General features: G+C 41.1%; 1 long non-coding RNA gene across 1 annotated transcript in view; it reads right to left on the bottom strand.

Annotated features, from left to right (window-relative positions):
* Nucleotides 1-2,535, bottom strand: part of LOC141171852 (uncharacterized) — a 101,120-nt gene extending 98,585 nt beyond the window's left edge. The window contains exon 1 of the long non-coding RNA XR_012252385.1: nt 2,438-2,535. This is a non-coding gene — a long non-coding RNA (uncharacterized lncRNA). The remainder of the gene's footprint in view (nt 1-2,437) is intronic.
* Between the last annotated feature and the right edge of the window lie 21,780 nt (nt 2,536-24,315).

Here is a 24,315-nt window from a genome sequence, read left to right as displayed (position 1 = left end):
TCGGGTTTTTATGATTGACAGCTGTCACCCACTAAAAGATGCATTTTTTTGCAAAATCTAGTTTTTGCATCGCCATATTTAGAGAGCTATAATTTTTCCATATTTTGGCCGACAGAATCATGTGATGGCTTATTTTTTGCAGGATGACTTGACGTTTTTATTGCTGCCATTTTCAGGCACTTGACATTTTTTGATCGCTTTCTATTCCAATTTTTGGGAGGCAGAATAAACAAAAAACAGCAATTCCAGAATTTTTTTATGGGTTTTTTTTATGCTGTTCTGCATGTGGTAAAATTGATAAGGAAGCATTATTCTTCGGGTCAGTATGTTTACAGCGGTGCCACATTTATATTGTTTTTCTATGTTTTGGCGCTTTTACACAATAAAAGCTATTTTATGGAAAAAAAATATTTTTTTGCATTGCTTTATTCTGAGAGCTATAACTTTTTTATTTTTCAGCTGATGGAGCTGTACCATAGCTTGTTTTTTGCGGTACAAGATGACATTTTCAGCGGTACCATTTTTATTTATATTCGTCTTTTTGATCGCGTGTTATTTCATTTTATGTTTGGCGGTACGATGATAAAGCATTGTTTTTTGCACCGCTTTTTATTTATTTTTTTTTCCGTGTTCACTAAAGGGGTTAACTAGTGGGACAGTTTTATAGGTCAGGTCGTTCCGGACATGGTGATACCTAATATGTGTACTTTTATTGTTTTTTTTGTTTTTTTTCTTTTTTCATAATAATATTTATGGATGGGTACATTATGTTTTTATTTTTGGTGGATTAGATTATTTTTATTTTATTATTATTTTTTTTTTCACAATTTTTTTTTTCATTTTTTAACACTTTCTGGACTTTTATTTTGTGTCCCACTCTGGGACTTTCACTTTTTTTATTCTGATCGTCTGCATAGCACAGGAATGCAGCACCATCCCTGTGCTATACCGGCTGTCAGTGCTGCACAGGGAGAAGATAGTTTGGTCATGCACTGTGCATGACCAAAGAATCTTCCTGCTATCTGGTGACCTCGGGTCATCATGGCAACATCCGGGAAGCCGCGGCAGACTGCGCTGGAGGCCGGAAGAGGAGGTGAGTATTCCGATCACCTCCCCTTGCCACTGCAATGCTGCGATTGACTTCGATCGCAGCATTGAGGGGGTTAATGTGCCGGGAGCAGTGCGGGACCGCTCCCTGCACATAGTACCCGGTGTCAGCTGTGACTATCAGCTGACACCCGGCGGCGATCGGCCCGCACCGCTTGTGTGCGGGCGCGATTGCCATATGACCTAATAGTACGTCACTGGTCCAATCGGCCCAGGTCACGAAGATGTACTATTAGGTCATACGTCAGAAAGGGGTTAAGGAGGTATTAGAGGAGCAGAGATAGAGACTGATTCACTGAGCAAGCATGAAGAGAAGGGGGTAGTCACAAGGTCAGCAAAGAGTGAGAGTGAGTCTCTTACAGACTCCAAAGAGAGGCCTGATGCCCATTAACTCCCTTTGAGAGCAGACAAGATGTGATGAGGGAAGATAATGGAGTAACATCACTTTTGCAGAATTACATTTTCAAAAGTTGGCCACAGTATCCTCAGAGGAGGATCCTGCCTCACTCCTGCTATGGTGGGGTCCCGTTGTATTACCAGACTTTACAACATCGAGCAAGTACATATTGCTTGGTCCCAACATTGAACTGTTTTATTGTATTGCTGCAGCCATTCGATGTTGTGTATTTTCTGCTGATATCTATGAAGAGTCTTCTGGGTGTCACTTGCAGTGAACAAGTGTGTCACCATCATCATGTTTCTCCATCTTCTCCTTTCTAACAATCCATGAAAATTAGGCCGCACTAGGATGTTATCCAAATTCAGTCTGATTTTTTCTGAACCCATAGACTTGCATTACCAATTTTGATCCCACCCTTGGATCAAAATCAGACATATCTCCACGATTTTCCACGTACTGCACGATCCGTAAAATATCACAGACAGCACTGGTATGTGAAAAGCGGACATCTGAATGAGGCCTCAACCTGTCAAGTTCTCATGTTTTTGCCTTTTTTGAGTGCATACTAAACTTGGACAGTGAATTGACCCCTTGTAGAAGAGGAAGATCTTTTTGCATTCCTATAGAGCTCTTAGCAAGATTGAGGTACTGCGAGAGATAGTGAGATATAAATCACAAGACACCCTGCCTACAGAGACAGGCTTAAAGGGCTGTTACAGAGGAAAAAAGGAGTATGAAGTAATTGTTATACCCATGCTGAGCCAAATAAGTCTTATTACATATATTACAATTCAATGGATAACCAGGCAAAAAAGGGAAAATCTGCAAAGGGGAACTACTATTCCACAACACCTCAAGTCTTCAAAGTATCTAAACCCTAAGACTAATATTGGGAAATTTTATGAACACAATTACAAATAAATCACATACCTCAAATTTTGATGAGTTGACCCGTTGAAGCACAGCTGCGTGAAATGGCCGTTGTACTCTGTCCTTCCCCTGCACACTCCCTGACCTCCACTCAGTTAGCTCCTGCTCCAATGAACTGAAAATAAAGGACTGTTTGAATCGATACATGGTGAGTGCTGCTTTTCAACAATTTTCTTGGATGTACTACTTCAAATTTTGATGACATATCATCTGTCTCGCTAGCAATGATCTCCGCTTTGCAAGCAGATAAACTTTTGAAACCAGAATTTGGATTTGAGGCTTTTATAGTCACATATATAATGATTTATCCTAAACATGATGGACTCAAATGTTTCTTTTTAAGAGATGTTTGAATGGAAACATATTGTTTGCACTAGATGTACACTCAGCACTGCTGTTCAATTCCTAGAAGGAAAAGATGATCAGCTAAATGTAAACATCAAAAGTCATAGCTGGAGAAATGCTAATATGACAGATCATTTCACTTACATTTCTGGACATAATGAGGTCAATTCAAAACTTCTCCACATCAATTTCCAAATATGTTCATAAATGTTGAGACATCACTGACATCTGATGACAGATTTTCAGCAAAAATGAATGATCCAGAGTTCAGTTTACATGCAATGCTGTCAACATTCAAACTGCAGATTCTCAGTGTGGGATCTGGGGTCTGGAGCATTAGTCAATATAATTTTTCTTCCTGTTTAGCCAATTTTTAGATTTTGTTCTTACTTTTAAACTACAAAAATACTTTTATAATGTGTGAAGAAATTGATATTGTATGTATTTTATGTATCATGTCATATTCTGATGGACTGGAGGGCGGCAGAATATTTTTGAGAATTATTGCAGGCTATCCAAATGCCCTTAAAATATGTATATGATACTGTGAGGTCTCCGAAGACTGTATCCAACCTCTTTCAATCGGTTTAACACAAACATAGCTTTACTAATATTAAAGCTATCTCACCATAGAAATAGATGTTAATTTGGTAGTAACCAAGAGCCCATTTAACAACACAGCGCACTGATAGACTTTTCATTAAAAAAAAACAGTTCAACTATTATCCCTCTTAGTTATTTGTCATTAGAAACAAAAACCTAAAGAGATGAACTGGAGTATAAGTTGGTGTGCATGCAGCATGTAGGTGAATGTTCACACTGGCCATTAAACAGACAAAACCTAAGATAAAAACAAAATAATCAAATACCCTGCAGTAAATAAATAGCAATAGTGCATGAAAATAATATAGGGTATTTAGTTAACATAATTTTGATCAATAAAATGTAAAAGCCATCCCACCACGTCAAGGTGACCCTATTTGGGATTGTCCTAACCTCTAGTATTAAAACCTTACCATTACTTCTGCTTTCTATTGCATTCAAATTAATCTTAATTAATTTTAATTGATTAATTAAAATTAATCAATTAACAGAATTGTACCCCCAAATTTATTTATATGTGCATGTAGCTCTTTGAAAGACCAGCAATACTTTTACATGGCCAGTCCATTCCTTGGTTCCTGACAAGTCAGCCTTTGAATTGAAATGCAATTGAGGCTGTAGATCTGAGGTTTTTGTCACTCCAGCTCTATTCCCATCCCAGTGCCAGCTCCTCCTTCTTGACAGACAGCCTTTATGATTTGAGACTTCATGCAAAGGAGCCATCAATCTCACCTATTATTGCTGAATGTCAATTAACCTTGAATACATATGAGTACTAATATGGAAAACCAATAGATAAATATCCTGTATTATTATGAAAAATTAGGCATTTTCATCAAGATTGCCAAATTCTTAGACACTACAAATTTAGACTAGGTAGTCTTAAAAAAAGTAAAATTTATCATAGTAGCTAAAATTATTTGATAAATCTTGGCTTATTATTGACTGTGGAGTCTATGTTTACACATCTTATTAATTGGCATACGTTGTGTAAATGTGCACCATAATTTTGGCACAATTTTTGTCACACTTGATCATTTAGCTTGCTAAATCTCCCTCAATAGGTTTGGATTCCATCAGATTAAATAGTGTGCAGTATTCTGTTTGTGACTGATTGCCAGAGAGGGCACAAAGGGGTATTTCTAATCATCATGGTCATTTTGGTCTCTTTATCACAGTTTGCTAGAAAGAAGACCCTTGTATAAGCTATTTTATTTTTCTAGAAGTCAATCACAGTGCTGTGCTCTGTATATAGATAAAGGACTGCTTAGCCAATAAGGATCACATGATGGCATTCACAGAACTCTCCTAATTATCAACTAAATATGGCCCAAAATATAAATCAGAGTATAACAAAGGCTCAGTGCCAGATAAGCTATGTAATGTATTTAGTCAGTTACTTTTTTGACGTTTCATCTCTAAAAATTGCACAGCTCAGAACCACACAGTGTGTGTCATTTGTGGAACACTAGTGTGTGAACCCTGCCCAAGGGTGCCCATAAGAGATAAGCAGATCGGGCAAAATTCAAATTCACCTGTTCATGCAAATTTTCCCAGAAAATTCAATTTGTATAGGAGTTATTCTCCATGTTTTTAATGACCCTTTTTATGCTTTGCAGTCTCTCACCGCCATCTTCTCATCACTGTCACAAGCCCAGAAATCCCTGGATTTCATAGCTCTGGTAAGTAAGAAAGGTCACAACATCATGACATCGCGATGTGCACTGTATTCCAGTACTAGCGGCCGCCATTTTGCTAATGTAGATTTTAGCTAATGTGGATTTTGTAAACTAGAACTCAACCCCACTCGAATTTATTCGCTCATCTCTAGTGCCAATAAAAGAGGAAGGCACAGTGCAGTAGCAAGACCACACAAAAGAGCTGCTCTGAAAAAAAGGATGCTGTCGTAATGCAAATTGCTGTAATTTTGCAATGCGGTTTTTGACTGTGCAACTTGTACAAGTGAAATGTCTATACAAGCTACATAGGCAAAAAACATCTTTCAAAAAGTTAATTTGCTAATTTGCTTTAAAAATGCCTGTGGTTTTGCTGCATGGTTCTCAGCTGCATTGCCCCCTAAAACTCTGAAGCCTCATCATTCATTAATACCCTTATATTTGCAACACATTATTTTAATTATGAAGCAATCATACAGTTAGTATAAAATATCAGAGTAACAGATTTCAAAGTGTAAAATAAAAGAAATCTGGATATCGCTCAGTATCCCAAGTACTTAGAAATACTTTTTTTTACTGTTTCCATTACTGAAAAGCCTAAAGGGATTCCCACACATAAACCTTATTTCCATATTTGCACATGCAAACAGTGTATCATTGTACCGAGTATTCCCTCCAGTCTAAAAATGAAATGTTTAGTCCATTTCACAGCTTAACTATCCAGCAAACACGTGTTTGTGAAACGTATCCTGTAAAATAAGCACTTCACACAATATCAGGTTGCATATAAAATTCTTTAGGGAAAAATCCACAGTTTTGGAGTCTGTCGTATACACTCATCCCTCCAAAATATCCTATCAGTGGAGTTTCTACTTCTCTTTCTTCCACCTGGTAGCTTGCTGGGAATTTTTTTTACATTCTTTTAAGCTTCATGACATTTGATTTCACTTTCATATTTCATAATGATAGACAGATAGATAGATAGATAGATAGATAGATAGATAGATAGATAGATAGATAGATAGATAGATAGATAGATAGGGTACCAAGCAGCATCAGGCAAAAATAAAATCCTCCAAATATAAGACAACAATGGAGGCAGCACATCAATATAAAAATTAGAAAAAAGGCTGACTTTTAATAGCCCATTGTGACGACATTTTGGTTCACAGTGTGAACCTTTCTCAATCAGTATAACAAGTGCATGTGCAACATTTAAATATTTAAATATAACATATTTAAATATTTACATTTTAATATTTAATCGCTGAGTCTGTTTTCATCTTCCTAACCAGGCTAAATTGTAGTGTCGCCTTATGTGGTAATAACTCTGGAACGTTTCAATATATCCCAGTGGTTCTGAGTTTGTTGTACTTCATGTTAGTGGTAAAATTAGGTCAATATGATTTACGTTTATTTATGAAAATATTGAAACTTTGGCAAAAAAAAGTGAAAATTTCGCAATTTTAAAACCTTGAATTTTTATGCCCTTAAACCATATAGTTATATCACACAAAATCGATAATGAATAACATTTACCTTGTGTCTACTTTACATTAGAATCGTTCTTGAAAAACACATTTTTTTGTTAGAAAGATAGAATGATTAAAAGTTAATAAGCAATTTTTTATTTTCCCAACAAAATTTACAAAACCAATTTTGTTTAGGGACCACATCACATTAGAGTTGACTTTGAGGGGCCTATGTGGTCTAAAACCCAAAAGTGACACCATTTTAAAAACTACATTGCTCAAAGTGCTTAGAACCACATTCAATAAGTTTTTTACTTTTTAGTTGCTTCACTGCAATTAAAGCAATGTGGAAGGAAAAAATTTAAATGTAACTTTTTCCCACAAAAAAATTGTTTTAGCCCCAAATTTTTCATTTTCACAAGGGTATCAGAAGAAAATGATCCATACAATTTATTGTGTGAAAAAGAGTTCACCAATACTCCATATGTGGTAAAAAGCTATTGTTAGGGCTCATGGCAGGGCTCGGAAGGGAAGGAGCACCATTTTACTTTTAGAGAGCAAAAATCACTGGAATAGATAGCAGACACCATGTCATGTTTGGAGAGCCCCTGATGTGCCTATATAATGGAAACCCCCCACAAGTGACCCCATTTTAGAAACTACACCCCTTAAGGAACTTATCTAGAAGTATGGTGAGCACTTTGAACCAACAGGTGGTTCACAGAAATTTATAACATTGAGCTGTGAAAATGAAAAAAATATTTTTTTCCGCAAAAATGTTGCTTTTGCACCAATTTTTTCATTTCACAAGGGTAACAGGAGAAAATGAACCATATAATTTGTTGTACTATTGCTCTTGAGTACATCCATACTCCATATGTGGTGGAAAACTACTGTTTGGGTGCATGGATGGGCTCAGAAGGGAAGGAGCGCCAATTGAATTCTGGGGCGATGAAATAGATTGCAGGTGTAATGTCGCATTTGAAGGTCCCCTGACCTGCCAAAGCAGCAGAAACTCCCACAAGTGACACCATATTGGAAACTACATCTCTCAAGGAATTCATCTAGGTGTGTAGTGAGCATTTTTAACCCTCAGGAGATTCACAGAATTTAATAATATTAGACTCTGTAAATGAAAAAAATACCATTGTTTCCACTAAAATGTTGCTTTGGACCTAAGTTTTTAATTTTCAAAAGGAGAAAATGAACAGTACAATTTGTTAAACAATTTATCATGAGTATACCAATACCCCATATTTGGTCGAAAACTACTTTTCAGGCACATTGCAAAGCTCAGAAGGGAAGAAGTGCCATATTGGAGCTCAGGTTTTGCTAGAATGGTTTGAGAGTGCAATGTCACATTGCCAGAGCCCCTGAGGTGCCATAACAGAGGAAGCCCCCCTTAAGTGATCTCATTTTACAAACTACCCCTCTCAGTTAATTCCTCTAAGGTTGCATTGATCATACTGACTCCACGGGTGTATCACAAAACCATTTTATACCATTAGGCAGTGAAGAAAAAATAATTACATTTTTACCACAAAAAATTTAGTTTTAGCTCCAGATTTTACATTTTACACAGGAAAATAGGTAAAAATGGCACCAAAATTTGTCACAATTTCTGCTGAATATGACAGTACCCCATATGTGACTGTACAGTATTGCTTAGATGCACAACGATACTCAGGAGGGAAGGAGTTTCTATTTTAGTCTTGGAGAACAAATTATTGTACATTACTTTGTAGACTCCTTATAGAAAACTCCTAAGTGCCAAAAGAGCAGAATCCCAACTCAAGTGACTCCATTTTGGAAATTACACCCCTTTGGGAATTTCTAGAAGGGAGAGAGGAATTTGGGTTTTCTTTTGGGGGGAGAGAAGCCATAGCGCTTTAACAGAGCCTTTGTGCTACCAGTAATGTAGAAGCCCCCTATATTTCCATTGACAGATTGCTGGCCCTAATGCTGAGGGTGCGGTTACAGCCACCGCTCAGTATTCCCAGAGCAGTGATTGAACCTTCACTGGAGCCACATCTGTAACTAAAACCGCACCCCCGACCCTAGCTGATACTGGCTCTGAATTGGAGCTGGCCATCAGTCAGGGCTGGGGATGTGGTTACACCCGCTGCTTTAGAGTGGTGACTAAACAAGCGCCTGCACTGTGCCCATGACTGAAACCAGGCTTTAGAGTGGTGACTAAACAAGCACCTGCACTGCGCCCATGTCTGAAACCCGAACACTGCCGGGAGAATAAAGTTCATTTTCTCCCCTGAGCATTCAACTATGTGCAGGCGCCAGCCAGTATAATAACGCTATTTACCTGCAGATTAACCCCATATATGCAGGTTAATAGCATCATTTCTGGTAACAGGTTCCCTTTAAATGATAATAATGACTCGCCCCATCTGATATTTAAATATTGCCAGATGTCACTGTGTTCAGAGTTCTAACAATTACTTTGCGCATGTCTATGACATATAAACAGGGAGGAAACATTGTGAACATAATGCCCATGTCCATGCATGCGCCAAGACATGTTAAAGTCTCCAGAGCCATATTGATAAAGACCAACATAATGGTCATGGCGCCATAGCGCCAGTTTGGAAATTGTGTAGTTTAAACTTTATTCCTAATTAAATAATTGCGCATATACAAGCATGAAAATTAAAATATGAATTAAATATATTATCCATGGATTTATTCTAGAGAATAAACAGTTGTAAAGAGGTAAGTATGAGAACTTTAAATAGCAAACACAGTTACTAAACTATTCACCCAGACCCAAGGGTCATAAGAAAAAGTTCCCCATTTCCTTTGGCTGCTTACTCATAACACCGAGATATCAGGAAAAGTATATGTCTAACTAAAGATATGACTCTCTCCACCAGTTATCTAAATTGGGACTATCAGCTTACCAGCCTTTATTTTACTGGAGTAGATGCAAGGGTTATAGTCTTAAAGGGGTTTTCACACGTGCAAAAGTTCATTTTAATCAATAGTTCTTGGAATGATAATAATTTCCACAACTGAATGCATTTAAATAAAATGTTCCTGTGGTGAGATAATCCTATAAATGTTCCACTGCCGTGTACTGTGTAATGGCTGTGTCTCACCGTGTACGGAACATGGTCTGATCATACCACAGCTCCTGGGCAGGGGAGAAATCAAAAGAGTATACGGACATTACAGCAGGGGATCGCAGCTGATTCTTTCTTTGAAGTAAAACATTGTTTAAAAACAGGCAGGAAATGTTTTACCTCAAAAAAAGAATCAGCTGTGACCCCCTGTTGTAATGTCTGTATACTCTTTTGCTTCCTCCCCTGCCCAGGAGATGTGGTATGATCAGACCGTGTTCCTGCACGGTCAGACACAGCCATTACACAGCAGGGTAACATTTATACTATTATCTCAGCACAGGAACATTATTTTTAAACACATCCAATTGTGGAAATTATTATTATTGCAAGATCTATTGATTAAAATGAACTTTTGTTCTTCGGCAAACCCTTTTAATACCTTATTCCACATTAAACATTCTGAACATTAAACAAATAAATCCATGAGAGTCATAAAAGAACTATCAAAAACCTACATAACGAAAGAAGAAACGAGGAAAAAGAAAAAAGACATAATAGCACAATGTTTCATTAAAAAAAACTTTATTCCAATTTCTTCTACAATAAAAAATATTGAAATGCATTGCAGAATAGAATGATTCCTAATCCTTAATCAATCATCTGTGCTTTGAAAGTGAGCTAAGTGAGCTGTGAATGAAGCAAATATACATATATATGTAAATATCAGCACATCTTAAAACACCATAAAAAAAGAGGAGTAAAATTCCTCACATGGGTTAAGGTAAGTAACATTTCTACAAATTCATATGTAATTTAAATTCCACATTTAGACAATTTGGTCTCAAGGTGTTAAGTTTATGTATCCATAATTAATAGCATATTCCTGTCCCCACCTCTTCCCATAGGGGGAACCTGGTCAATAAGACAAAATCTGAGATTTTTTTCAGTATGCCCATGTTCCACAAAATGTTTCACTCCAGGTAAATCTAGTCTCTTTTCCGCCATGGTGATCATTGACACAGGTTTTAAAATCCCATGTCGTCTCACTAGCATACCACAAGTCACAGGGACAATGAAGCAAGTAAATGGCATATTCAGAATCATATGTCAAATAATGATTGATAGTAAAAACCTCCTGTGTAACAATGCATAAAATGCTTTTAAACATATATCTACAGTTTATGCAGCTTAACCAGGGATAACAGCCTTTTTGTTGTTTACCTGTCAGAGATGTTTAAATATGAGATTTTAAAGGTCCAATATCAGAATGGAGAAGTCTATCCTTTATATCAGGGGTCCTCAAACTACGGCCCGTGGGCCACATGCGGCCCACGGAGGACTTTTATCCGGCCCGCCGAGCTGTGGGCAGAGGAGAGCGGTGTCAGCGCCCACCCTTCCCCCCGCTTTCTCAGAGCCCCGGCAGCCCGATACTTACCTCTCCCCGTGCCTTCGCAGAGCCGCTGTCTTCCTGGTCTGCGCTCCCTGTGAAATCTCAGGTCAGAGGGTGCGGTGACGTCTTTCCACCGCGCCCTCCCCTGAGCCATCACAGGCAGCGCAGAGAGGGACAACGCCGGAGACGCTGGTGTCCGGACCAGAGTAGAGCAGAGGCAGCAGGCAAGGAGGGAGGTGAGTATTGGATTTTTTTTTTTTATTGTATGGAGGCATGGGACATAATATTAGGGGTGACATCCTGCATGTGGCATTATATGGGGGGGGTGACATCCTGAATGGGGCATTATATGGGGGGGTGACATCCTGAAAGGGGCATTATATGGGGGGGTGACATCCTGAATGGGGCATTATATGGGGGGGTGACATGCTGCATGGGGCATTATATGGGGGGTGACATCCAGCATGGGGCATTATTTGGGGGAGTGACATCCTGAATGGGGCATTATATGGGGGGGTGACATGCTGCATGGGGCATTATATGGGGGGGTGACATCCAGCATGGGGCATTATATGGGGGGGTGACATCCTGAATGGGGCATTATAAAGACAGGGGAGTGATATCCTGCATGGGTCATTATATGGGGGGGGTGACATCCTGAATGGGGCATTATATGGGGGGTGATATCCAGCATGGGGCATTATATGGGGGGGTGACGTGCTGCATGGGGCATTATAAAGATAGGGGAGTGATATCCTGCATGTGTCATTATATGGGGGGGGTGACATCCTGAATGGGGCATTATATGGGGGGGTGACATCCTGAATGGGGCATTATAAAGACAGGGGAGTGATATCCTGCATGTGTCATTATATGGGGGGGTGACATCATGAATGGGGCATTATATTGGGGGGGTGACATCCTGAATGGGGCATTATATGGGGGGGTGACATCCTGAATGGGGCATTATAAAGACAGGGGAGTGATATCCTGCATGTGTCATTATATGGGGGGGGGTGACATCCTGAATGGGGCATTATATTGGGGGGGTGACATCCTGAATGGGGCATTATAAAGACAGGGGAGTGATATCTTGCACGGGGCATTATATGGTGGGAGAAAGAGAAATCCTGCATGGGGCATAATAAGGGGGGAACAGCCTGCATAGGGCATTATAAGGGGGAAACAGCCTGCCTATTGAGGACCTATGCTGCCTATTGGGGACATTTACCTGCCTATTGGGGACATTTACTTGCCTATTGGGGATATTTACCTGCCTATTGGGGACCTATGCTGCCTATTTGGAACATTTACCTGCCTATTTGGGACATTTACCTGCCTATTGGGGACCTATGCTGCCTATTGGGAACATTTACCTGCCTATTGGGGACATTTACCTGCCTATTGGGGACCTATGCTGCCTATTGGGTACATTTACCTGCCTATTGGGGACCTGTGCTGCCTATTGGGTACATTTATCTGTCTATTGGGGACCTATGCTGCCTATTGGGTATATTTACCTGCCTATTGGGGACCTATGCTGCCTGTTGGGTACATTTACCTGCCTATTGGGGACCTATGCTGCCTATTGGGTACATTTACCTGCCTATTGGGGATATTTACCTGCCTATTCGGGACATTTACCTGCCTATTGGGGATATTTACCTGCCTATTGAGGACCTATGCTGCCTATTGGGGACATTTACCTGCCTATTGAGGACCTATGCTGCTTATTGGGTACAGTTACCTACCTATTGAAATACCGGTTGATTTAACTTTACTTGTTCTTCATTTTAAATATTGTATTTGTTCCTGTATTGTTTTTTTCACTACAAAATAAGATATGTGCAGTGTGCATAGTAATTTGTTCATAGTTTTTTTTAAAAACTATATTCCGGCCCTCCAATGGTCTGAGGGACCGTGAACTGGCCCCCTGTTTAAAAAGTTTGAGGACCCCTGCTTTATATTCTTAGCTCGTTTGTATGAAAAAAGTGGAGGAGTTTTGTATTCCTCAATATTCAGGTAAGCATCTGCCTAATATTGTCAAATGTCATCTAACAATCTTAGCAATCTCAATACTTTCCTCACAGTAAGTGGAGACCAATGGGATTCTTTTTATTGACCCCATATTACATTTACTGCTAAGAAAAGTGGTACATTTTGTCTTAGTGACCTTTTTTTCCTTATCTAGTAACTTTTTAGGATAGTTCCCATTCCTAAATTTGTTAGTCATATCTATGAGAGATGTTTGGAAGGCATTATCATCACTCATTATCCTCTTTACTGATAAATATTGGCTATATAGTAGTGATTCAATCATTTTCTTGGATGATGGCTCTTGTATTTTAGTATGTTATTTCTATCAATAGGTTTCATATATGGCCCAGTAGATAATTTCCCATCTTTCTGTGAAATTTAGGCTATGTGCACACGTAGCGTTGTTGATGCGTCTTTGCGGCGGTTTTTCGCTGCAGAAACGCAGCAAAACCGCTAAGTAATCCGCCTGCCAGGTATTGTAATGGTAATCCTGATGTGCTGTGCACATAATGAGGAAATTTCTGCTCAGGATTACCATTGGGGGAAAAAATGCAGCATGTCCATTCTGCGGGCATTTCCGACGAAAATTCGCGCCAATTGACTTGAATTGAACCGCAGCAAATCTGCAGGTATAGTATCTATACCTGCGGATTTGCAGCGTTTCAATTAAAGCCAATGGGAGCAAATTCACGGCGGAAACGCGCTGCAGGTGGTACCCCTGTCGGCAGAGGAGGACTACTACTCCTTTCATCCGACCGCTGCTCCCGCTGACAACAGCAAGAGTGGCGCAGCTGGGGGGAGCAGTAGTCTGCTCAGCCAAGCAGGCGTGCCCGCGGTTAAAAAAAGAAAAAAAAAAGTGAAAAAAAAACGGCCCCCTCCTGGTCCTCACAATGTCCCCTGCGATGCGATGCTCCCGGCGGCCGGCTGTACACTGCGGGGAGTGCGCTCGCTCCCCGCAGTGTACTGCACTGCCAGGACCTGCTGATCACTCACGTGACCTCACTGTGGGAAGATTCTGAAGAATGTTCTTATGGTGGTGAGCTCACCGGGACTGATCAGCTGATCTTCAGCTGATGAACCCCAGTGACCTCACTTCTGCAGCAGCAATGTACACTGACAGGAGTGATTTTACACTCCTGTCAGTGTACATTGCTGTCTTCTACAGCAGTGACATCAGTGATTGCTGATGTCACTGCTGTAGAAGTGACCCGGATCACCGAGTGACAATCGTGACGGAATCGTGGACTGCGTAGTTGTTTTTTTTACTTTTTTTTCAGAAGATCAAAGGCTTCAGGGACTGACAGTGCAATAAAAAAAAATTAAAACCATGTGTCTTTTATTTCATTAAAATACTTTAATCTGGCCGTGTATTTATTGAAAAGGCGGCGATAACTTTACTACGCAGTTAGTAATAGGGGCGTCTTATAGACACCCTCCATTATAGACGCCATGGATAGATAGTTAGATAGATAGAGATAGATAGTTTAAATGTAAACCAATAGCTAGTCTTTCATTACTTCTTTCTTTCATTACATCGCATTGATTTCCCCTTAAATTGAATTTTCCCCTGGAATAATCAAATCGCAGGAGCACATAGCTTCTTAGTTATTTTCTTATATCTTTTGAAGATGTCACTACATCGCCAGAAAGAGATGTCTCACAGCTTTCCTGAACTAGATAGGTAAATCTGTTGCAATGTGTTTAGGAATATAACTATATACAATAGCCAGTTTTCTCCTACTCGTAAATTAGGATGGGTTCACGTGCTAAAGTAATGTTACAACAAGAAAAATGGGGTTTGAAAGAAATTTATTTTTATTGGGGCAAAAGGGGGGTGATTTGAACTTTTGTATTTTTTTCATATTTCTAAAAACATTTTTTCACTTTATACTGTATTTAATAGTCCCCTTAGGGGACGTGAAGCATCAATCATCTGATTGTTTTTGTTTTACATAGTAGTGCCTCAGCATAGTAAAAGAGCAATGCCTCAGTTTAGTAAAAATCATGATCTCCTATCAATGCCAGCAACAGGCTGGCTTTCACAGGAGAATCGTCATGACAAGCATGGAAGTCTTCAGCAGACCTTCGACTGTCATAGCAGCCCATCAGCGCCCCACAATCACATCACCCCTGTTGATGCGTGTTAAAGGCTGCTGTCAGAGATTGAATGCAGCATTTAACAGGCTAACAGCCTTGAGCCAAGATCTGCTCCACCTGCGGCTGTTAGAGGCACATGATGGCTGATCAATCAGTCATCATCATAGGTAAAGATGTGGGTTCAGCGCACGAGCCCACATCAAAGTCAGGGGTATGACATATGACATAAACGTACATCATATGTTGTGAAAGGGTTAAATATCTGATATAACTGCATTAATACTTTACTCACTATCATGCGAATACATTATATAAAAATGTTTTCTGCAAAGTAACATCAGGCAACTGTGCATAGAACACCAAAACTTGATGCTTCCAAATTTTTAAGTTCAGAACTACAATACCTTTAAGTAGGTTTTCTCATCTTATTAAATGAGTAAAATTATAAAGTGCTGTTACCCCTTAGACCTCAGTCCAGAGCCTCTCATCTAGCCAAATCCGTTCTCATACTTTGCACTGACGAGGGCCAACAGCCCGAAACACCGTGTCTGCAAATTGAGGTTCTGATTTTGCTTTTATCCTAAGTCATATTGCACGACTCGTTAAAGGGTTGATTGTGACTTGTAGGATTGCTGCTTCCAATAGGTGGCGCTATAGAGTTCAAGTCCTCTTTTTCTCTGAAGAGGCAATTTGCATATTAAATTGCTGTTAAAAACTGATAACTTTGTGATATACCAGTTATTAAAAATACCTCTGTTTTCAAGCACAGGAATTTTTTATTCTATAGTTTACAGCTTGTTGCAAAGCTGTGGTTTGTTTCCTTGGCTAAGAGAACGCACTTGCATGTTTGTTATACAGCTTGCAAGTGCTGCTCTGATGCTGGAATTATTACTGTATTGAGCCAATTTCAGTGTTTCTGTACTCCTCCGATGCTGCAGAAGCAAAGCTGCCTAAGTTAGTAGCATTAGATAGCGTACAGTTTGGGCCGGTGGCTCAGCCATTACACCATACCCAACTGTCAATCATCAGGAGAAAATCACCACCCCCCCCTTAGCTGGTAGGCTAGGGAGCCTCTTGAAGATAGGATCTACAGACAAGATCCTATCTTCATTAGTCCACACCTTATTCAGACAAGGGGTGTGGACTAATGAAGTTATCCTTATACCGGCCATCTTGACTTTTTATTTTTTTCTGGACAGTTTATCAAAAAATCACTGACAGACAATATTTTTTACGGACACATTGGAAAACCATAATAAATAATTTTAATTATAAGGGATCCATCTCTTCAGCCCATAATTCTATTATGAAGTCATCAGCTGCATTAACTGTAAACTATAACGTTCTGATAATTACATTCCTAAAAATGTGTACAAAAAATTCACAGACGCTAAATTTTTTTACGGACTGTCCTGGGATTTCTGGATGGTTGGAAACCCTGTCCTTATAGTGAAATACAAATGGATCCCATCCTCCTCGCACTGGTTCACACCTTTTTCCTTTTGCATTTTAAAAGAAAAGCTACAAGAAAAAGGACCAGATTAAACCCTCCTCTCACCAAACTGCTGATTTTGCAATCAGAAACCATCAAGTGGTGGCTGAGAAGCTCAACGCTGTTTGGCTTCCATTTCTTTTATAGCAGTTTTCTTTCACTGGCAAATATAATAGACTGGACCCATATTCACTACAGTATATTCAACACCAAAAGGTTAAAAAAGGCCAAAAAGCCAAAATATTTGTTGAGCTTCAATAGCAAATTAATTGTAAACCGTTTCATTGTACATAGCTGCTATATTGTGCTCATATCAACTGTAGTCATCATTTTCAATTAATACATTTACAAATTTTACATTTGGATGCTATTATTACTCATGATCTACTGTTAAAAATACTGTAGCATTTTTTGAAAAAATGGCACAAATATATAACCTCATAAATTATTCAGGATTAGCTTCTACGCTCAGGTACAAATCATGTATAGAGAACATGTTTGAAATGATGTATAGCATTTCTTATTTTACATTATGAAAAAGTACAACCACAGACCACAAACTCAATGTATTTGATACCACAAAGAGCCTGCACAATCCTGAAAGAAGCCTGTTCTGTGTGCACATTGTTGCTATGCGGCCCATAATTCAGTTATAAAAACACGTTTTAGAGCCCCTTTGTTTGTATAACTGAAGATGTCATATTTCAATTCATTAATAATCTGAAATGGGATGTCATTTAATAGAGTATGAAAAATTTTAGTCTGTATTAGTTGTTCTGCAATGATTTGATCCTTGAACTGCTTCAAAATAATGAATATAACATCATTTATTCTTATTAGTTAGATTTTTATGTACAATCATGAGAAAAACTAAGTATACCCTCTTTGAATTCTATGATTTTACGAATCAGGACATAATAAAAAGAATATATGGTCCTTAGAAGGCCTTAAAATTAGGTAAGTACAACCTCAGAAGAACAACTACACATGACAAACTACACTGTGTCGTTATATGTTTAACAAAAACTAGGCCAAAATGCAGAAGTATGTAAAAAGTTAAGAACACCCTTAGGCTGAGTTCACACGATGGGTTTTTCATGCGTTTCCGCTGCGTTTTTGCAGTTGCGGAAACGCCGCGGAAACGCATGAAAAACGCATGGTAGAGGGGCAGCAATGTTCCCCAATTGAAATCCACATGTGCTGTGCCCATGATGCGGATTTTTCCGCAGCGTAAACGCTGCGGTCAAAAATCCGCAGCATGTCAATTAATTTTGCAGAAACGCTGCTCTTTTGCCGCCATTGACTTGCATTAGACCGCATGGAATCCGCATCACTGTATATGTTGATGCGCTTTTCATGCGGTCTAATGTGCGGATGGTACCCGGGTGTGGATGAGAGGACTCTCATCCAGACCCAGGTATCATTAAAAAAAAAGAATAAAATAAAAAATATATATATTCTCACCTTCTGACTGCCCGCGCAGCGCTCCTGCTTGATTCCCCGCACTTCGCGGTTGAATGAAGAAGGACCTTCGCTGACGTCAGAGTCATGTGACGGGTCACGTGACGCTGACGTCGGAAGGTCCTAAAGTCTTCACTGCCGGCAGCCGGGACCGAGCGAAGCACGACTCCGGGGGCCATCAGAGGGTAAAGTATATATTTATTTTTTATTTTTTGACATTCACACACTATATAAATCCATGCCGGTTGCATGGATTTATATAGTGTGAAGTTGACAAGCACTTTCCAAGTGATGCTAAAATCGCTTGGGAAGCGCTTGTCAACCCGCATGCGGAAATGAAAGTGAAGACCGCTTCATTTCCGCATGTCCCTGGCAGGAAACCGCATGTACAATCCGCATGCGTTTTTTCCTGCCAGAGAGATGCAGAAACGCTCAGGAAAAAATCCTGAGCATTTCTGCATCGTGTGCACATACCCTTACTGTAGGGATTAAGAGGGTAAGCAGTAACCAGTCCCTACTAATCAAATGCCATTGATTAATTGTTCGACAGCAAGTGTGACCACCTCTATAAAAGCAGAAATTTGGCAGTTTGCTGTTAGAGCATTCATATGTGTGTTAACACAATGCCAATGAGGAAAGACATCAGTAAGGATCTTAGTGAAGCAATACTTTCTGCCCATCAATGTGGAGAGGTTTATAAAGTAATTTCCAAACAATTTGAAGTCCATCATTTTACTGTGCAAAATATTATTCCTGTTATTATTTGGATGTCCCAGTCAAATCACCCCAAGTGCAGAACATGCAATGCTCAGAAGAATTGCAAAAAAAAACAAGAGCTACAGCTCAGAATACAAAGACCTTAGTAAAGTGTGAAATGTTGAAGTTCATAACAGTACAGTTAGAGAAAAACTAGACAGGTATGGCATGTTTGGAAGGGTTACCAGAAGAAAGCCTCTTCTTTCTAAAATAAATAGGACAGCTAAAGTTTGCAAAGTAACATCTGAACAAACTACAAGATTCATGTAACAATTTCCTTTTGACAAATGAGCACAAGGTAGAGACCTTTGATGATAATGTTTAGCATTATGTTTGGCAAAAACCAAACAGCATATCAGCACAGACATTATACCAACTGTCAAGTACAATTTTGGAGGGTTGATGATTTGGGCTTGTTTTGCAGCCATAGTACCTCGTACCTCGCAGGCATTGAGTCTACCATGAACTCCTCTGTAATCTTAATACCAAAGTAGTCTAGAGTCAAATGTGAGGCCATCTCTCAGATAATGCTCTTCTTAACCCTTTTCAATCTGTTTTCCGCTCTTTACATTCTACTGAAACTGCTCTTGCTAAAGTCTCTAACAATCTGCAAACAGATAAATCTAATGGTCACTGCTCCCTGCTGATTCTCCCGGATCTTTCTGCAGAATTTGACACTGTGGATCACCAACTCCTCCTCACTATGCTCCACTCTATCAGCCTCAAGGATACTGCTCTCTCTTGGTTCTCTCTGATCGCTCCTTCACTTTATCTTTTGCTGGATCCTCTTCCTCTCATCTTCCCCTTATTGTCGGGATCCTCAGGGCTCATTTTTAGGTCCTCTCCTCTTCTCCTTATATACTGCCCCTATTAAGCAAACCATCAGTAGATTTGGTTTTCAGTGCCATCTCTATGCTGATGACATCCAATTATACACATTGTTTCATGACATCAACCCTGCATTACTACAAAATACCAGTGATTGTCTTTGCGATGTCTGTACCATTATGTCCTCCCTCTATCTAAAACTGAATCTGTCAAAAACTGAACTCCTTGTGTTTCCTTCCTCTGTTAACCTACCTATACTCAATATTGTCATTCCATGTGTGGTTCTACCATTACTCCCCAACAACATGCCAACTGTATTGGAGTCATATATGATTCAGATCTTTCATTTACCCCCTGCATCTGATCACTCTCTAGCTCATGTTACCTGCACCTCAAAAACATCTCTACAATTCAACCTTTTTTTACCTTTGACTACAGAAACTCTTACTGTTGCTCTTAATCATTCTTGCTTGGACTATTGCAACTCTCTAATAATTGGTCTCCCTCTTACTAAATTCTTCCCTCTCCAATCCATCCTTAATACAGCAGTCAGAATCATATTCCTTTCCAAACTTTACACCGATGCTTCTACCCTGTGCCAGTCATGGAACTGGTTGCCAATCTTCTACAGGGTCCAATAGAAACTTATAACTCTCACCCACAAAGCGCTCCACAGTTCAGAAGCATCCTACACTTCCTCTCTCATCTCTAGCTATCACCCTACCCGTGCCCTCCATTCTGCTAATGACCTAAGGCTAACATCCTGAAAAATCCAAACCTCCCACTCCCATCTCAAAGATTTCTCGCATGCTGCGACAATTCTCTGGAATGCACTATCCAGGACAATTCTATTAATTCCCAATACCAACAGATTTAAGAGTGGCCTAAAAACGCATTTCTTTAGACTGGCCTATCGCATAACCTCACTTATATAGCTATTCCCGTTTTGCCCTTACAAAATTTTCTTCCAAATAAAGACCCCTGTAGCATCTATTTACACACCCTCCATGCACTTAATAGCACTCTGTATCTGTACTGTACAGATGTTGGCTGGTGACTGATTCATGCAGCGTTCAGTGAATACCCTATTTATTATATTGATGGTTGGACCATACAATAAAAGCACTTTTTGCCATATACCTTTTCATGTCTCCCCTATTTCTTCATAGATTGAAAACTTACAAGCAGAGCCCTCACTGCTCTTGGTATCTGTTGAATGATATGTTACTCTATAATGTGTTTATTGTCTGTACAAGTACCCTCTGAAATGTAATATGCTGCAAAATATGTTGGCGGTATAGAAATAAAACTATTATTATTATCTAACCAAAACTAAAATGCTTGGCTAAAACTGAGACATGCTACAATACAATGATTCCATGAAAACCAGCAAAACTACATCAGAATGACTGAAAAATAAAAGAATCAAGGTGTTGCCATGGTCCAGTCAAAGTCCAGACTTCAACCCAAGTGAAATGCAGTGAAGGGACCTCAAGAGAGCTGTGCATGTATGAATGCCCACAAACGTCAATGAACTTACGCAAAGTTGTAAAGAAGAGTGGACGCAAATTCCTTCAGAATGATGTGAGAGACTGCTAAAGTCATTCAAAAAATCACATATAGGTTTCGCATTTTGTCCTAGTTTTTGGCAATATGTATTGCAAGAAAGCAGGCAGTAAGGTCCTGGATGGCAGATATTTGCCACCAAGGTGGTTGGCCTCAGTAATGTAAAGCCTGTACCAGTAATACTAGGTTACTAATTAATTGTAGTGAATTACTTTGACTGGATTTTGGGTCCAGGATTTAGGAGCAACCATAAAAGTCTGGGTGGGAAAGGTCATTCCCATAATCCAGTTCAGAGCTTACAGGTCTAATAACAGCAGCTGGGTTAGCTCAGCAGAGGGAGGTTGTGCATGAAGTCTTTGGGCGTTCTGTAAATAAGCGAGGTTCTTGTGGTCAGTGTAGATGACTACCTGGTGCAGAGCCCCTCCAGCAAGTAGCGCCACTCTTCCAGCGCTAATTTGATGGCCAGCAGCTCACGATCTCCTATGGAGTAGTTCCACTCGGGCGAGGACAAGAGCTTGGAGAAGAAGCCGCAGGTTACCATTCTCCTGGATGAGGATTTCTGGGTGAGCACCGCTCCGACTCTGGAGGAGGATGCATCAACCTCCAGGAAGAACTGCTTGTTGCAATCCAGATGGTCTAGCACAGGAGCGGAGGAGAAGGCTTGTTTAAGGGAGACGAAGGCCTCCTCTGCTTCTGAAGTCCATTCCCTGGGATTTGCTCCTTTACGGGTGAGCGCGGAGATGGGAGCAGTCCGGGAGGAGAAATGAGGAATGAAGAGGCGGTAATAGTTTGTGATGCCCAGGAATCGCTGAATCGCCTTCAACCCCTCCGGTCAGGGCCACTTTAAGACGGCAGAGACCTTCTCGGGATCCATCCGCAGACCAGTCTCGGAGATAATATAGCCCAGGAACGGTAGGGAGGTCTGCTATAGGTGATTCTGCTGGAGCCTTAGCAGAACCTGATGAACATCCCTCGGGTGTGGCGGCAGATCCGGAGAGAAGACCAAGATATTGTCCAGGTACACCACCACGCAAGAATACAGGAGATCACGGAAGATGTAGTTAACCAGCTCCTGGAAGACGGCTGGAGCATTACAGAGACCAAAGGGCATCACGCGGTATTCGTAGTGACCGTCCTGGGTGTTGAATGTCGTCTTCCACTCGTCTCCCTGGCGGATCCGGACCAAATTGTACACCCCACGAAGATCGAGCTTGGTGAAGATCTTCGCACCTTTAAGGCGGTCGAACAGCTCCGACATGAGAGGCAGGGGGTACTTATTTTTGATGGTAATCTGGTTAAGGCCTGTGTAATCGATACAGGGACGTAGAGAGCCGTCTTTCTTCTTGAGGAAGAAGAATCCTGATCCAGCCAGAGAGGTGGATTTCTGGATAAATCCCCTAGTAAGATTCTCTTCTATGTACTCAGACATGGCCCGGGTCTCAGCCAGCGACAAGGGGTAGATTTGCCCATGGAGAGGAGAAGCCCCAGCTACCAGGTCGATGGGGCAATCATACGGCCTATGAGGTGGTAGTGTCTCTGCTTCCTTTTTGTCGAAGACATCCACATAGGACCAGTAGGGTGCCGGCAGACCAGGTAGATTAGCCGGAGTAGACGGGGGTCGAGCTGAACGAACCGGAACCAGACAGGACTCATGGCATTCCTGACCCCAATGGAGCACTTCACCAGATCTCCAATTCAGGATGGGCTCATGTCTTTGTAACCAGGGTAAACCAAGCAAGAGGGTGTGATAGAGACCGGATAGCACATGAAAGGATATCTACTCCGAGTACAGCATTCCCACCTGAAGGGTTACAGGCTCTGTGACGAGCAAGATGGTCTCCGGAAGAAGCCTCCCATCCACGGAGGCAACCGCCAATGGTTCAGACAGACGAACAGTAGGAATCTGATACCGCTCCATAACAGCCTGTTGAATGAGATTCCCAGCGGCTCCGGAATCCAGATGGGCAGTCTCGAAGAAGCGGGTCTCACCACTGTAAATAGAAACAGAGTCAAGGACGGAGAGGATTTACTCTTGCTTAGGACAACCTCTCCGAGCGGTCCTAGACACTGGAGCTTCCCGACCTCACCGGACAGAAACGGATCAGATGCTCTTTACTGCCACAGTAGAAGCAACTCCCCTCGGCTCGGCGTGTTTCCAGGCGAGATTTGACCATCTTGGTTTGGTCAATTTGCATAGGCTCTGGTGAACATACCCGGGGAATTGGTAGTTTTGAGGCTAGCCTTTGGAATACAGGAGAGAGATGCGAAAATCTTTTCTCCCGGGTAGTCTCCTTAGAATGTTCCAGAAAACGGATGTCAATCCGGGTAGGTAATGACACCAGGTCGTCCAGGGTGGAAGGGATGTCACGACCAGCTAGCTCATCCTTGATTCGTCCGGAAAGACCCCACCACAGCCTCGTTGTTCCACGCAAGCTCAGATGCGAGGGTTCGGAAATGTATGGCATACTGGCCCACGGTGAGACTCCCTTGGTGGAGATGGAGAAGTGAGGAGGCAGCAGAAGATTTTCATCCGGGCTCATCGAAGACCTTTTGGAAGGCAGCGAGGAAAGCCAGAAGATCAGACAGCAGGGGATCCCCTCTTTCCCACAGAGGGTTTAGCCATGCCAATGCCTCCCCGACGAGGTGAGACATGATGAACGCCACCTTGGCCCGGTCGGAGGTGAACTGGTGTGCCAGGAGTTCAAAGTTCAGTGTGCACTGATTCAAGAAGCCCCGACATAAGACGGGGTCACCACCAAAACGTGGAGGCGCAGAGAGCCGGGGTCCAGAGCCGGGTGCTACAGCACCACTGAGTTGAGGTGCCGCTGGAGCGGGTGCCGCTCGGCAAGAGACGGACGCAGACAGAGTGGACAGCGTGTCCAGGCGGGAGTTGACAGTCCGCAGATAGGACAAGATAGTCTCCTGTTGGGATCTCTGACGTGAGACCTCCTGGTATAGGTCAGAGAGCGAAGGAGCCTGGGGGCCACCGGGTTCCATGTCCTGTGCAAACTGTTACGGGTCCGGGTGGTGGAACCCCTGTGCTTCGGTGCAAGGAGGGACCAGAGGGGCGTGACTAAGTGC

The sequence above is a fragment of the Phyllobates terribilis genome, unplaced genomic scaffold (genome assembly GCF_046119375.1).
Source record: "Phyllobates terribilis strain yellow unplaced genomic scaffold, ASM4611937v1 Scaffold_1__5_contigs__length_1240528914, whole genome shotgun sequence".
Lineage (NCBI taxonomy): Eukaryota > Metazoa > Chordata > Amphibia > Anura > Dendrobatidae > Phyllobates > Phyllobates terribilis.
Note: the sequence above shows the minus strand (reverse complement) of the source record. Positions and strands in the feature narration are given on the sequence as shown.